This window comes from Nicotiana tabacum, chromosome 6 (genome assembly GCF_000715075.1).
Source record: "Nicotiana tabacum cultivar K326 chromosome 6, ASM71507v2, whole genome shotgun sequence".
Classification (NCBI taxonomy): Eukaryota; Viridiplantae; Streptophyta; class Magnoliopsida; order Solanales; family Solanaceae; genus Nicotiana; species Nicotiana tabacum.
The window spans coordinates 171,808,482-171,820,349 of NC_134085.1; positions in this window are offsets into that span (position 1 = coordinate 171,808,482).

Here is an 11,868-nt window from a genome sequence, read left to right on the forward strand (position 1 = left end):
TTCAAGCATTGAAGTTGGGAGCCCGCCCAGATAACAGAGGCATACATTTCAGTCTTTTCATTTCAAGTGTTGAAGTTGGGAGCCCGCCCATAGAACAGAGGCATACATTTCAATCTTTACATTTCAAGCATTGAAGTTGGGAGCCCGCCCAGATAACAGAGGCATACATTTCAGTCTTTTCATTTCAAGTGTTGAAGTTGGGAGCCCACCCATAGAACAGAGGCATATATTTCAATCTTTACATTTCAAGCATTGAAGTTGGGAGCCCGTCCAGATAACAGAGGCATACATTTTAGTCTTTTCATTTCAAGTGTTGAAGTTGGGAGCCCGCCCATAGAACAGAGGCATACATTTCAATCTTTACATTTCGAGCATTGAAGTTGGGAGCCCGCCCAGATAACAGAGGCATACATTTCAGTCTTTTCATTTCAAGCGTTGAAGTTAGGAGCCCGCCCATAGAACAAAGGCATATATTTCAGTCTTTACATTTCAAGCATTAAAGTTGGGAGCCCGCCCAGTTAACAGAGGCATACATTTCAGTCTTTACATTTCAAGCATTGAAGTTGAGAGCCCGCCCAGATAACAGAGGCATACATTTCAGTCTTTATATTTCGAGCATTGAAGTTGGGAGCCCGCCCAGATAACAGAGGCATACATTTCAGTCTTTATACTTTGAGCATTGAAGTTGGGAGCCCACCCAGATAACAGAGGCATACATTTCAGTCTTTACATTTCAAGCGTTGAAGTGGGGAGCCCGCCCAGATAACAGAGGCATACATTTCAGTCTTTAATTTTCAATTATTGAAGTTGGGAGCCCGCCCATACAACAGAGGCATACATTTCAAGATCAAGGCAGAGGACAATAAAACAAAGGGTTACAATAGGAATCCCCAGCAGGAAACAATAAAAATCCCCAGCACCGGAAAGCAGAAGGTTGCAACAAGAGGTCTCAGCACAAACTCAAGTGCATGTGTCAAAAGGAAGAAAAGCACCGGAAAAAATGCAAGCAGACAAGAAAGCAAGGCAACAAGAACAAATTGCAGTCTAGCCTAGCTTCTTGTTTTCTTTTAAGCACGGTGTAACAAGGAGATCGGTAAGCAGTAGTAATAACATGCAACAATAGTAACATTGCAGTCCCACGGTAGTCCCAGCTACCAAAACTTCCCGAACTACATTGACCTGATTCCTGTTTAGCCCAGGATATGTAGGGAACCTTTGAAGCAAAGGTTCAGTCAAATCTTTTTCAAAAAATGCTTCATACGGAGTACTCGGATAGGCAAAAATCGCTCGCTTTATCTTTGCACGAAAACCCTTCGTGTCTTCGGGCTAAGAGGGGCAGCGGTAAGCACGTGATTTTTGCCCTATATGAGAATTACTCCCAAAAAATTCAAAAATAAAATAATTTTCCTTGGTGTACAATTTTGTGATATTTTGAATAATTATTTGTATTTGTTTGTGCATGTTTATTTGCTAAATTAATAAAAAATACAAAAATATGTCGCATTTCGCATGTAGGATTTAATTATACAATTGTTAGTAACTAAGTTTGTTTTACAAAGAAAAAAAAATTACAAAAATAGGCATCGTTTGCATTTTTTGCATTTAATGTCCAAATATACAATTTTATGTTTAATTATTACTTAATTGTGCGTTAATTTTTATTTGGAGTTAATTTGCGTTTTTACAACTTAATTTAGTTCTTAATAATAGTTTAAGTATTTTTATAATTTAGTTTAAAAAAAATAAAAGAAGAAAAGAGAGCGAAAATATAAAGAAAGTCAGAATTGGGCCTCTTCTTCGATTTCAAGCCACATGCCCAAAAAATGGCCCAATCTTCCCAAACGACCCAGTCCATTTCGAACTGGGTCGACCCAGTCCATAACCCAACTCCCCCTCTTCATTTTCATTTTTTTCATTTTTACAAAAACAAAAAAAAAACAAAGCAAAAAAAGAAGAAAACCTACACTACCCATCCGCCCCCCTCTTCTTCTTCCTCTCTTTCTTCTCCTACCCCAAGCTCCTCCCATGGCAACCCTTCCCCTCACACCCCTGCCCCCCTCACGTCAACACACACACAACACAGCCACCCTCACCCCCATGACATCCCATCGCTGCCATGGCTGTGTTTTTCAAGTTCGTCGAGCAACTTCTCCTCCACCATTGCTGCCCGTAGTTGCTTCTCCTGCTGCTGTTGCGTTTTCTTCTTCTACTGTTGCTGCCCGCTGCTGCATCGTCTGCTTCTTCTACTGCTGCTGCTCGTCGAGCAGCTGATTCGAAACCACCTCGTCGCCGCTGGACAGAAAACCAACGAGCAACATGAGGTGAAGAAGAAGAAGCAACAGTCTTGGAGACGTTGCTGTCCGCCACTGCTGCGTTTTGCTGCTGCCCACTGCTGCCCGCTGCTGCTCCTGGAACTGCTACTGTAGCTGCTGCGTCGTCTTCAAACGACGCCAAACGACCATCTTCTTCGATCGTCGTTTCGATCCGGTTAGTGGGTTTAAGATTTGGGTTTAACATTCTTGTTTTGTTCATCGTTGAATTAATTTTTTTTAGTTTGTTCATGTGTTTTGTTGGTTTAATTTTCAGATTCAAATGAAAATTTAATTAATTATTTTTCAGTTTATTTCATGTTAATTTTATTTATTTTTGTAAAAAGGAATTGTTAGTTTAGTTTTAATGTAGAAAGGTATTAGTTTAAATCGTTCAAATCCATTGTTTGTTGTTAATATAGATTTAGTTCGTGTTCATCTTGTTTGAAGTTCGTTTTTAATTTAGTAATTTAATGTGAAGTTATGTTTTGGTTTTAATTTTTGGATCAAGCATCTTTGTTATATGTTTGTTGGATTTAATTTAAGAAAGATTAGTTGATTATTTGAAGATTAGTGATTTGAATATGTTTATTTGTTTTGTTTAAGTTTAATTCGAAGTTTGAACAAAGTTTGTTTGTTATTGTTATTGAATATTTTCATTCATGCTCATACCTTGTTTGGTTGATCTTGAATCCGAAATTTGTATAGTTTGATTTCTTGTTTATCATTTATGATTATTTCTTGAATTTGTCTCATAATCTTGTTTAAGTTTAGTATAGGAATTGTTGGTTTTAATGTTGTTAGGGTTGATTTTAAGTTCAATATTATTGAATTTAGAAATCTGAATATACTTGTTTGTTGTTGTTGTTGTTGTTGTTGAATCGGAAAATAGGTTTGTTTGTTGCTAAAATATTGTTCAATTAAATTTTAGTTGTTCTTTGTTCAATTTGTGTTCATGTGATTTGTTGTTGAAATATTGAAGAAATCATGTTCATGTGATTCGTTGTTTGAACATTGTTAGAAATTGATCATATTGTCTATATTTTGGTTAAGTTTGATTAATTGATTTGTTATAGCTGATGGGGTAATTTGGTAAATCGCAGTACGTTTGGGGGTAAAATAGTAATTGCAATAAGGTCGGAGGGGTAGTTTAGGAATTGTACATTTTTGTAATTTTTTATGTGAAGCATGGGTGACAAAATGAAATGGGGTAAGTTGTGATATAGTTATTTAATATAAAAGGGGGACAAGACAAATTTTAGTGTGGGGGAATCTTGTATTTGTTTATGTTAGGCATGGGGGACAAAATATAAAGGGGTGATGTGATATATTTATTTAATGTAATGGGGATGAGTGAGAAGATAATGGGTTTGGTAGAGAAAGGGATTGATTTTAATTGATTAAAGGGTTGAGATTATATATAGGAAGTCTTGAAAGACACATGAAAAGACGGAAGGGAAGAAGAGAAAAAACGAAATCTGAAAAAAAAGAACAGATAGACAGAACAGAAAAACACAAACAGAGAAAAAAAAAAGAGCTGAATATTTAAGAGAGAAAAATTCTGAAAAATATTCAAACCTTCAAATAAAAAAAAATATATTTTGCTTTCTTTCATTGTTTGAAATCAGCATTAATTGTTGTTGTTTCATAAAAGTTGGAAGCATTTGTTTTGGGATTACTACTCCACCGGTCTGTTACTGGGTTGTTACTGTTGCTGGGCTGTTGTTGCTGTGTTGTACTGTTATTACTGCTGCTGATTCTCATCTTCATTTTCTTTTGCTTCCAATATTAGGTACACAACTGAAAAACTGGTTATTGTAATCCGAATATGAAGCATGAATACGAAAAATGAAGAGTTGAAATTCTGAATTAGCTTTAATTATATTCTGATTTTTATTTATGTGTACAAATTATTTAGCTTGCAAAAAATCAGAATCATGTAGCTATTTAATACACATAGTGGAACATTCGACGATAGCTTAACAGTTGAACTATCTGCATATATTGCCTAAATAAATAAATGGTGTAGTAACTTCGTCGAGTCAAAAATCAAACGAATAGGCCATCTAGTAGGAACTTGGTAGAAATATTGTTTAGAGTAAATATTATTGGTTAATTTCAGCATGTAAATAAATTAAGACATTTTTTTTATTTTGTAGAGACAAATTTAATAGAAAATAATGTAGGCATTTTAGGATTGTCTTTTAAAAATAAATGAGATGAGCCTCGCCCAATAAAATACACCAATTGCGGGGCCCTCAATAATTGTTTAATTGAGTATTTAGAATTCGGGATGGACTGTTTAGTGAATTCCACGGTCTTACCCATAAATAATAATACGTTAATCGCTTTAGGCACGATGTTAATAATAATACATTCTTAAACACGGGTGCGCATTTTTGCGACCCAAATCCAAATCCCAAAACATTGAGTAAAATGTGTTCCGGATTGCGGGTGCATTTCATGTGACGTAATCCAAAGACATGTTTTAAACAATGTTCACATTCTGGTAAAAATAATAATAACAATAATAAAAGCGGTAAAAAGATAAAATTTGCACATGAGCTCATAATTGTATAAAAATCAGATATTTAAGCCAAATATGACAGTTGAGCGACCGTGCTAGAACCACGGAACTCGGGAATGCCTAACACCTTCTCCCGGGTTAATAGAATTCCTTATCCGGATTTTTGGTGCGCAGACTGTAATACATAGTCATTCCTTTCCTCGATTCGGGATTAAAATTGGTGACTTGGGACACCCTAAATCTCCCAAGTGGCGACTCTGAAATAAATAAATAAATCCCGTTTCGATTGTCCTTTAATCGGAAAAAACTCCCTTCACCCCTCGCGGGGCGGTAAAAAGGAGGTGTGACATTGACCAGGCTTTGTTCCTATTGAATTCCTCCTGTTTAGATTTGTGCTTGAATATAGTTTTCCTTTCTTTGTATAAAAATGTAGTTGACTGATTAATGAGTAATGGGGTTGCATATGTATAATAACTCCTTCATCTAGTAATGTTAGTTTAAATTAATCAAAGAATAGTTAATTTGTTTTGATATTATTGTGTGTCAATCTCATGTTCTAGTGTTATTAAATAATAGAATATAGAATGAAAACAATCTCTCTTTGTACAAACTCGATTGCAATTTTCCATTTGCATTAGCCGTAAACTAATAACTAATAAGTTACGTCCTTTTTTAGCATGTAATTAATTGGGAGATTTTCTTTTATTTTAGAGACGAACTTAATAGAAAAATGTAGTCCCTGTATGTTTATCCTTTTAAATAAAAATGAGACGAGCCTCACCAAATAAAACGCACAGATTGCGGGGCCCTCACAAAAATGTATGTGTTAATTACTTAGAACTCGAGATCGGCCGCTTAGCGAACTCCACGGCCTTACCCAAAATAAGAATACGCTAACCGCTTTAGGCGCGCATTTTAATAATCTTACTTTCTTAAACTCGGGTGTGCATTTCATGCGACCCAAATCCAAATACCAAAACATTGAATAAAAATGTGTTCCGGATTGCGGGTGTATTTCATGTGACGTAATCCAAAGACATGTTTTTCAAACGATGTTCACATTCTTTTAAAATATAATAATAAAAGCGGTAAAGAGTTAAAACTTGCACATGAGCTCATAATTGTATAAAATCAGATAAACAAGCCGAATATGACAGTTGAACGACCGTGCTAGAACCACGAAACTCGGGAATGCCTAACACCTTCTCCCGGGTTAACAGAATTTCTTATCCGGATTTCTGGTTCGCGGACTGTAATACAGAGTCATTCTTTTCCTCGATTCGGGATTAAATTGGTGACTTGGGACACCCTAAATCTCCCAAGTGGCGACTCTGAAATAAATAAACAAATCCCGTTTCGATTGTCCTTTAATTGGAAAAACTCCTTCACCCCGTGCGGGGGCGGAAAAAGGAGGTGTGACAGCTCTGGCGACTCTGCTGGGGATTGTTAACCCAGAACCACTGGTTCAGGGTTAGAAATCGAGCTTAGAATAAATTGTTGTGTTTAGCTTTATCTGATTTTGTTACATGATCTGTGCTTAATGTGCTAACTAACTGCTTTTACCGCTTTGATATTTTGTGAACTGTATATAAACTGTGCCGAAACCCATATCCTCTCTGAGTCTTCTAAATCATGAAGAAGGGTGCACTTCGTGTGACTTCTTTTCTGTTTAGAGTCAATCCCATTTTTAGAACGAGGTTCGGATAAGTTGCAAAACCGGGTTGAGCTTCTGTATCCCCGGTACGCTGCCCCCCCTCGGCTCGAGCTGTCCGCTCGGGTAAGCCAGGTCTAGAACAAACACCCAGGTTCTGAACCTAGAATAACTCAACTTCATGCCGGATCCCTAGTAGGAACGCTTATCTGCATCATGTGCATTTTTGACTTAGGGGACTCAACATAGGGGTTGGGTCCGTCTAGGAATAGCAACCTGAAACAGAAAAGACCATCCTGATGCATCCTACTTACTGCTTGTGCATTTTATTTGCTTTGGACTTGCATGCTGACCGGTTTTGAATATTGGAAAAATTTGAAAAAAAGAAAGAAAGAAAGAAAAATAGCAGTGTATAGGGTTAATCTTCTGCTTTGAAAAATAACAATGTCCAAATAGTGTCGAAACTTTGCCGAAATTTTAAAAAAAATATTTTATTTTTAATAGTTTGTTTTACTAAAAGCAAAGGAAAAATAGAAAAAGAGTCTTTATTTTTGGAAATTGATCGCAGAAAAAGAAAAAGAAAAGAGTCTTTATTTTAGTTTGGGAAAAATAGGTTGTTTTATTGTTTGTTGAAAAAAAAGAGTCGTTGTTCTGTCTTGTTTTCAAAAATAGAAAAGGAAAATAGTTTGTCTTGCCATGAAAAATGAAAATGAAAAAGAGTCTTATTTTTAAAATAGTTTTTTTTTGTTTATGAATATGCCAAAAATAAAAATGAAAAGAGTCATGCTTTGAAAGTGGTTTTGTTATTTGCTGCCAAAAATGAAAAAAAAAAGGGTCATGTTTTAAAATAGTTCAGTTAATTGGGCGAACTACGCTGGTTTGATTCTCACCGGATGTGAGATACGTAGGCAGCCCTAATCGAGTCCAACCTCCCCTTTTGCTAAAATAGCCAAAAAATATATGTCAAATTTTAATTTCATCATAAAGAAGTCGAGTGACACTATTTTGTCAAAACATAGCCGAATGTTCCCGAAAGGGACGCCAGAAGGCTGACTTTACATAAACAGCCACCTTTGGGTCATTTTTTTTAGATTTTGACCGATGGACCCACACAACCTTAAAATTTACGTCCCCGAGGCGTTGAAAGGCCATGTTGGCTATATCGGGTTTCCTATATTGAAAAAAACATGTCAAAACTTTTGTTATAAATAAGTCGGGTGATGTCCAACCTCTTCTTTGCAAAAATAGCCAAAAAATGTCGAATCTTTGTCATAAATAAGCCGGGTAATTCCGCTCATGTCAAATATAGCCAAATGTCCCCAAACGGGACGCCGGAAGGTTGATTTTGCATAAACAACCACCTTTGGTTATGTTTTGATTTTTGACCCTCGCAGCCTTAAAATCTTTGTCCCAGAGGCGCTGAAAGGTCGTGTCTGCAATACCGGGTCTTTTATTCTAATTTGAAACAAAAAAAGAAGAGAGTCATAAATAAGTTGGGTCACACCGTTTTGTCAAAATTAGCCAAATGTTCCCAAACGGGACGCCGGAAGGCTGATATTGCATAAACAACCACCTTTGGTTATGTTTTGTTTTCTGACCCTCACAACCTTAAAATCTTTGTCCCCGAGACGTTGAAAGGTTGTGTTTGCAACACCAGGTCTTTTATTTTAATTGAAAATAAAACAAAGAGTCAACGGTCAGGTGAATACCGTTTGGATTTTTGGTCAAAATAAGCCGAGCCAGCCTCGGCGGCGTCTTAAACCGTTCTTGCTGAAATAGCCTTAGAGTATCTTTTAGTTGTCGAAAGGCTATTTTCGTAAAAGAACGGACAAGTTGGTAAAGTGTCATAAAATAATCCTCCCCGGCCTCAAAATTCATGTGAAATTTGGAAGGGGCCACATTTGCAAAAATAACCGTTTGGTTGCATTTGTCAAACGGAGAAAGGGAGCTGGCTGTTTGTTTTTGAGTTTGTAAATCTTTTGATTAGAGTATGTGGGTTGTTTGATTTTCGAGTTTGTAGGTCATCTTTAAACCTTTGAAACCCAGTTTGTTTTATTATGAAAATTGATAATTCCAAAAAAAATGTTTCATTGTTGTTACCTTTCATTTTAGCCGAACTACGCAAGGTCTGATTCATGCGGGGTCACGATACGTAGGCAATATCCATAAGATTTGACCACACAAAAAAAAATGAAAAACAATCGGAAAAAAAGAAAGAAAAATGAAAAAAAAGGGGAAAAGATGTTGTTAATAATGAGGACCGACTGAGTCCATTCTAACCTGTTCTGTTTTGAATCGCAAAGAAAGTTAAGGTGGTTGGTTTGTGGTAAGCCGGAAACACAAGATCCAGGAAAACCTGATTGTAACCCAAGACAATGACACCCAGAATATCGCGCAGAATCCTTTACCTGCACATCATGATGCACACTTTGTGGGGATGAGGCCTGATGACAAAAGCACTCGAATCCAATTGGGAACTTGTTGACCGAGGTTGGTGATATTGAAGTTGGTAATGGTCTGGGCAATATTAATGCGAAGCTCAGTGGCTAAGATGCCAGGTTTGATAAAGTGGGAGGACGCTCCGTTCCTTGGTTAGCAAGAGAGAAGCTTTTGGTGGCTTATTTTGTTGTCATTTCTGTTGTCCGGATTATTCTTAGGGTTGTAATTCGGATATTGTCTTGTGTCAAACTTTCTTATCTTTCCATTTTTGTCATAGCGGTTTGCTTAGTTTTGTCCAGGTTTGTTTTGGGATTTTATTCTGGTTTATTTTTGTTTGTTTTGTTATTCAAACCATTTCACCGTTAGTCTAATGCAAAATCCGGTTTTTTATTATTTCCAGTCATCTTTTTGTTTAGTTTTTTTATCATTTTGTTCAGCGCCGACTCTAGTGACATGACATGCGCACACAGTTTGAGCCTAATCTTAAAAGTTAATCATAAAACCATTGAGAGGTGATCGAAACATTTAAAGGAAATAAGGATGGTTTGAGATTATTCGAAGCTCGAGTCATATGGAACTGGGGTAAGTAAAACATAAAGAAAACCGTTAAAGGCAAGATTCGCCAAATTGACATGAGGGTCGTTCATGATAATGAGAGTGAGAATGTTGCCCAACGGTGTTTAGAGATGACAAATGAAAAAGCAAATGTGTGAATATAATTGTCAAGTCCAGCACCATCAGAAGAAGCTACAAATCTTTGTTTAATTGTGTTGTTTGCACTTGACATGTTTTGAAGATTGGAATGACGAAGACATTTTATTCTGCTATCTAAACACTTTATCTTTCGTTAACCCTTTTGAGCCTTATTGGTTTTCTTTCGTACCCCTCATTCGGAATCAGTAGCAAAGGTTAGAAAACACAAGCATGGAAGATAAAGAAAAAGAAAAAGAAAAAGGAAAAGGAAAAAAAAAGAGAAAAAAAAGAAAAAAGGAAAAGAAAACAACAAAACAACAAAACGACAAAAGGGAAAGGAGAAATGAGAAAAAGAAAGAAAAGAAAATAAAGTAATAGGTAAATGAAAAAAAAAAAGAAAAAGGGAGAGGAATTGGGAACTACGTTTGACCTGATTCCTCAAAGAGGATACGTAGGCGCTTCACAACTCGGTCATAGTGTGCATAGTGTAACATAGTGTAACCAAAAAAATTAAAAAATCCCCAAGCAAGAAACTGGGGCAAGGGTTGCGCTTGTTGTAAACAAATATGGTTCCGAAGGTTGTAATTTTGAACCCCAAATTGATTTGTTCTTGAGCCTTTAATACCCTTTCTTTCTAGCTTATCCAAAATCCCACATTACGGTCCAAAGAAAGACCTTCTTATTAGTCTTCAAAAGATGCCAAGTCAGACAAACGAGAGTCTTACCGGTGAACATAACACTTTGATCCACAGCAGAAATGACTCTAATCCCCAGAAAAGAAATAAAAAGAGAGTCTTATGGGTAACACCCCAATCCCCAGCTGGAAAGTAACACAAATGAGAGAGTCTTATCGGTGAAGATCTTCGCGGGCACCATAAGGCGATGAAAACTGAGAGAAAAACCAAAATGAGAGAGGCTTGATAGTGAAAACCCTTCAGGCACTACAAGTCGGATAAGATTAAGAATCAGATGGGGAATCGCCAAATGAAGATCTTGAAAGACGATTGACGGTAGAGGATAGGCCACATGTGCATGTCATGACCATTAGAGTCGGTATCTGCGTTTGATAGGTTTTTATTTATAGTTTCTCTTGTTAAAGAGTCATCTTTTTCCTTTGTCTTTTATTCGGTTCCCTTTTTGTTTATCTTTCTCCTTTCATAGAAAATTCCCCAGTAGAGTCTGTTTGGTCAGAACAAGTGAGAAATGACTTCAAAATCTACCATCAGCTTTCCAATTATGCAAGACCAGATCCGATTAAAACATCCAAATGGTCTAAGTTAGGAAGGAACAAGCGTGAGGCCAGTGTCAAGAAAGATATCCCCCGCAAAAGGAGATTGACAAAAGGATGGACGAGTGTCAAGAGGGATATCCCCGCCAAAATCAAAGGTTATAGACTTCAAGGCCAAGGCCCGTGGACAAATCAAAAAAGAACAACGTGGAGAGCAATGAGCATGATTTGGGAAATTCATATGAGACTAAAAGGTCGTGGAAATGCCAGTTTCCGAGCTATGCCACAAAAGAATAGGGATATCCCCAACATAAAAGGTTGTTTTCAGTGACACGAATAAACAAAGAAAGTGGTTAATCAATAAACATGCAAGATCTGCAAGTGAGGTCGGATAAGGAGACTGGGAAAATGGTCAAGAGGTTTGGGAATAAGGAATCGTCAAGAAGGTCGGAAGGTATCAACCCAAGCTTCAAGATGGACAGACAACGCATAGATGGAGAATGGTTGATGGCATCCCCAGCAGGAGTATCGCAACCAACCACCACATTTTAAACTGACCAAATTTTCTTTGATTTGAATCAGGGACATGGAATGCTACCGATGACAGAAAGATGCGCCGCAAGAAAGATTGTCAAACTAGGGCAGAAAATGTTTGTTCATTTCGAAAATTTTCGAGAAGTCTAACACGAGTTTGGTGAAAATCGGTATCCCCAACAGTTTTCGGGGAAAGGAAAAACGAGTTTTAAGGGAGGTAGTCTTCGAAGGATGAAGATAACAAAACAAAGAAAAAATACTAATAATAAAAATTTTAAAAAAAAAAAGAAGAAAAAAAAGAGAAAGACCAGTTTTGCAAAAGGAAACAGTTTGCAGAGGAATGAAACATCATACTTAAAGGAAGTAGTCTTGGAAGGAGTAAGATAACACATTTTGCTTAGCAGAGTTATCCTCAGCAGTGTTATCCCCAGCAGTGTTACTCAGCGGTTTGCAGTGTTATCCCCAGCAGATCATCGAGATGTAGAAG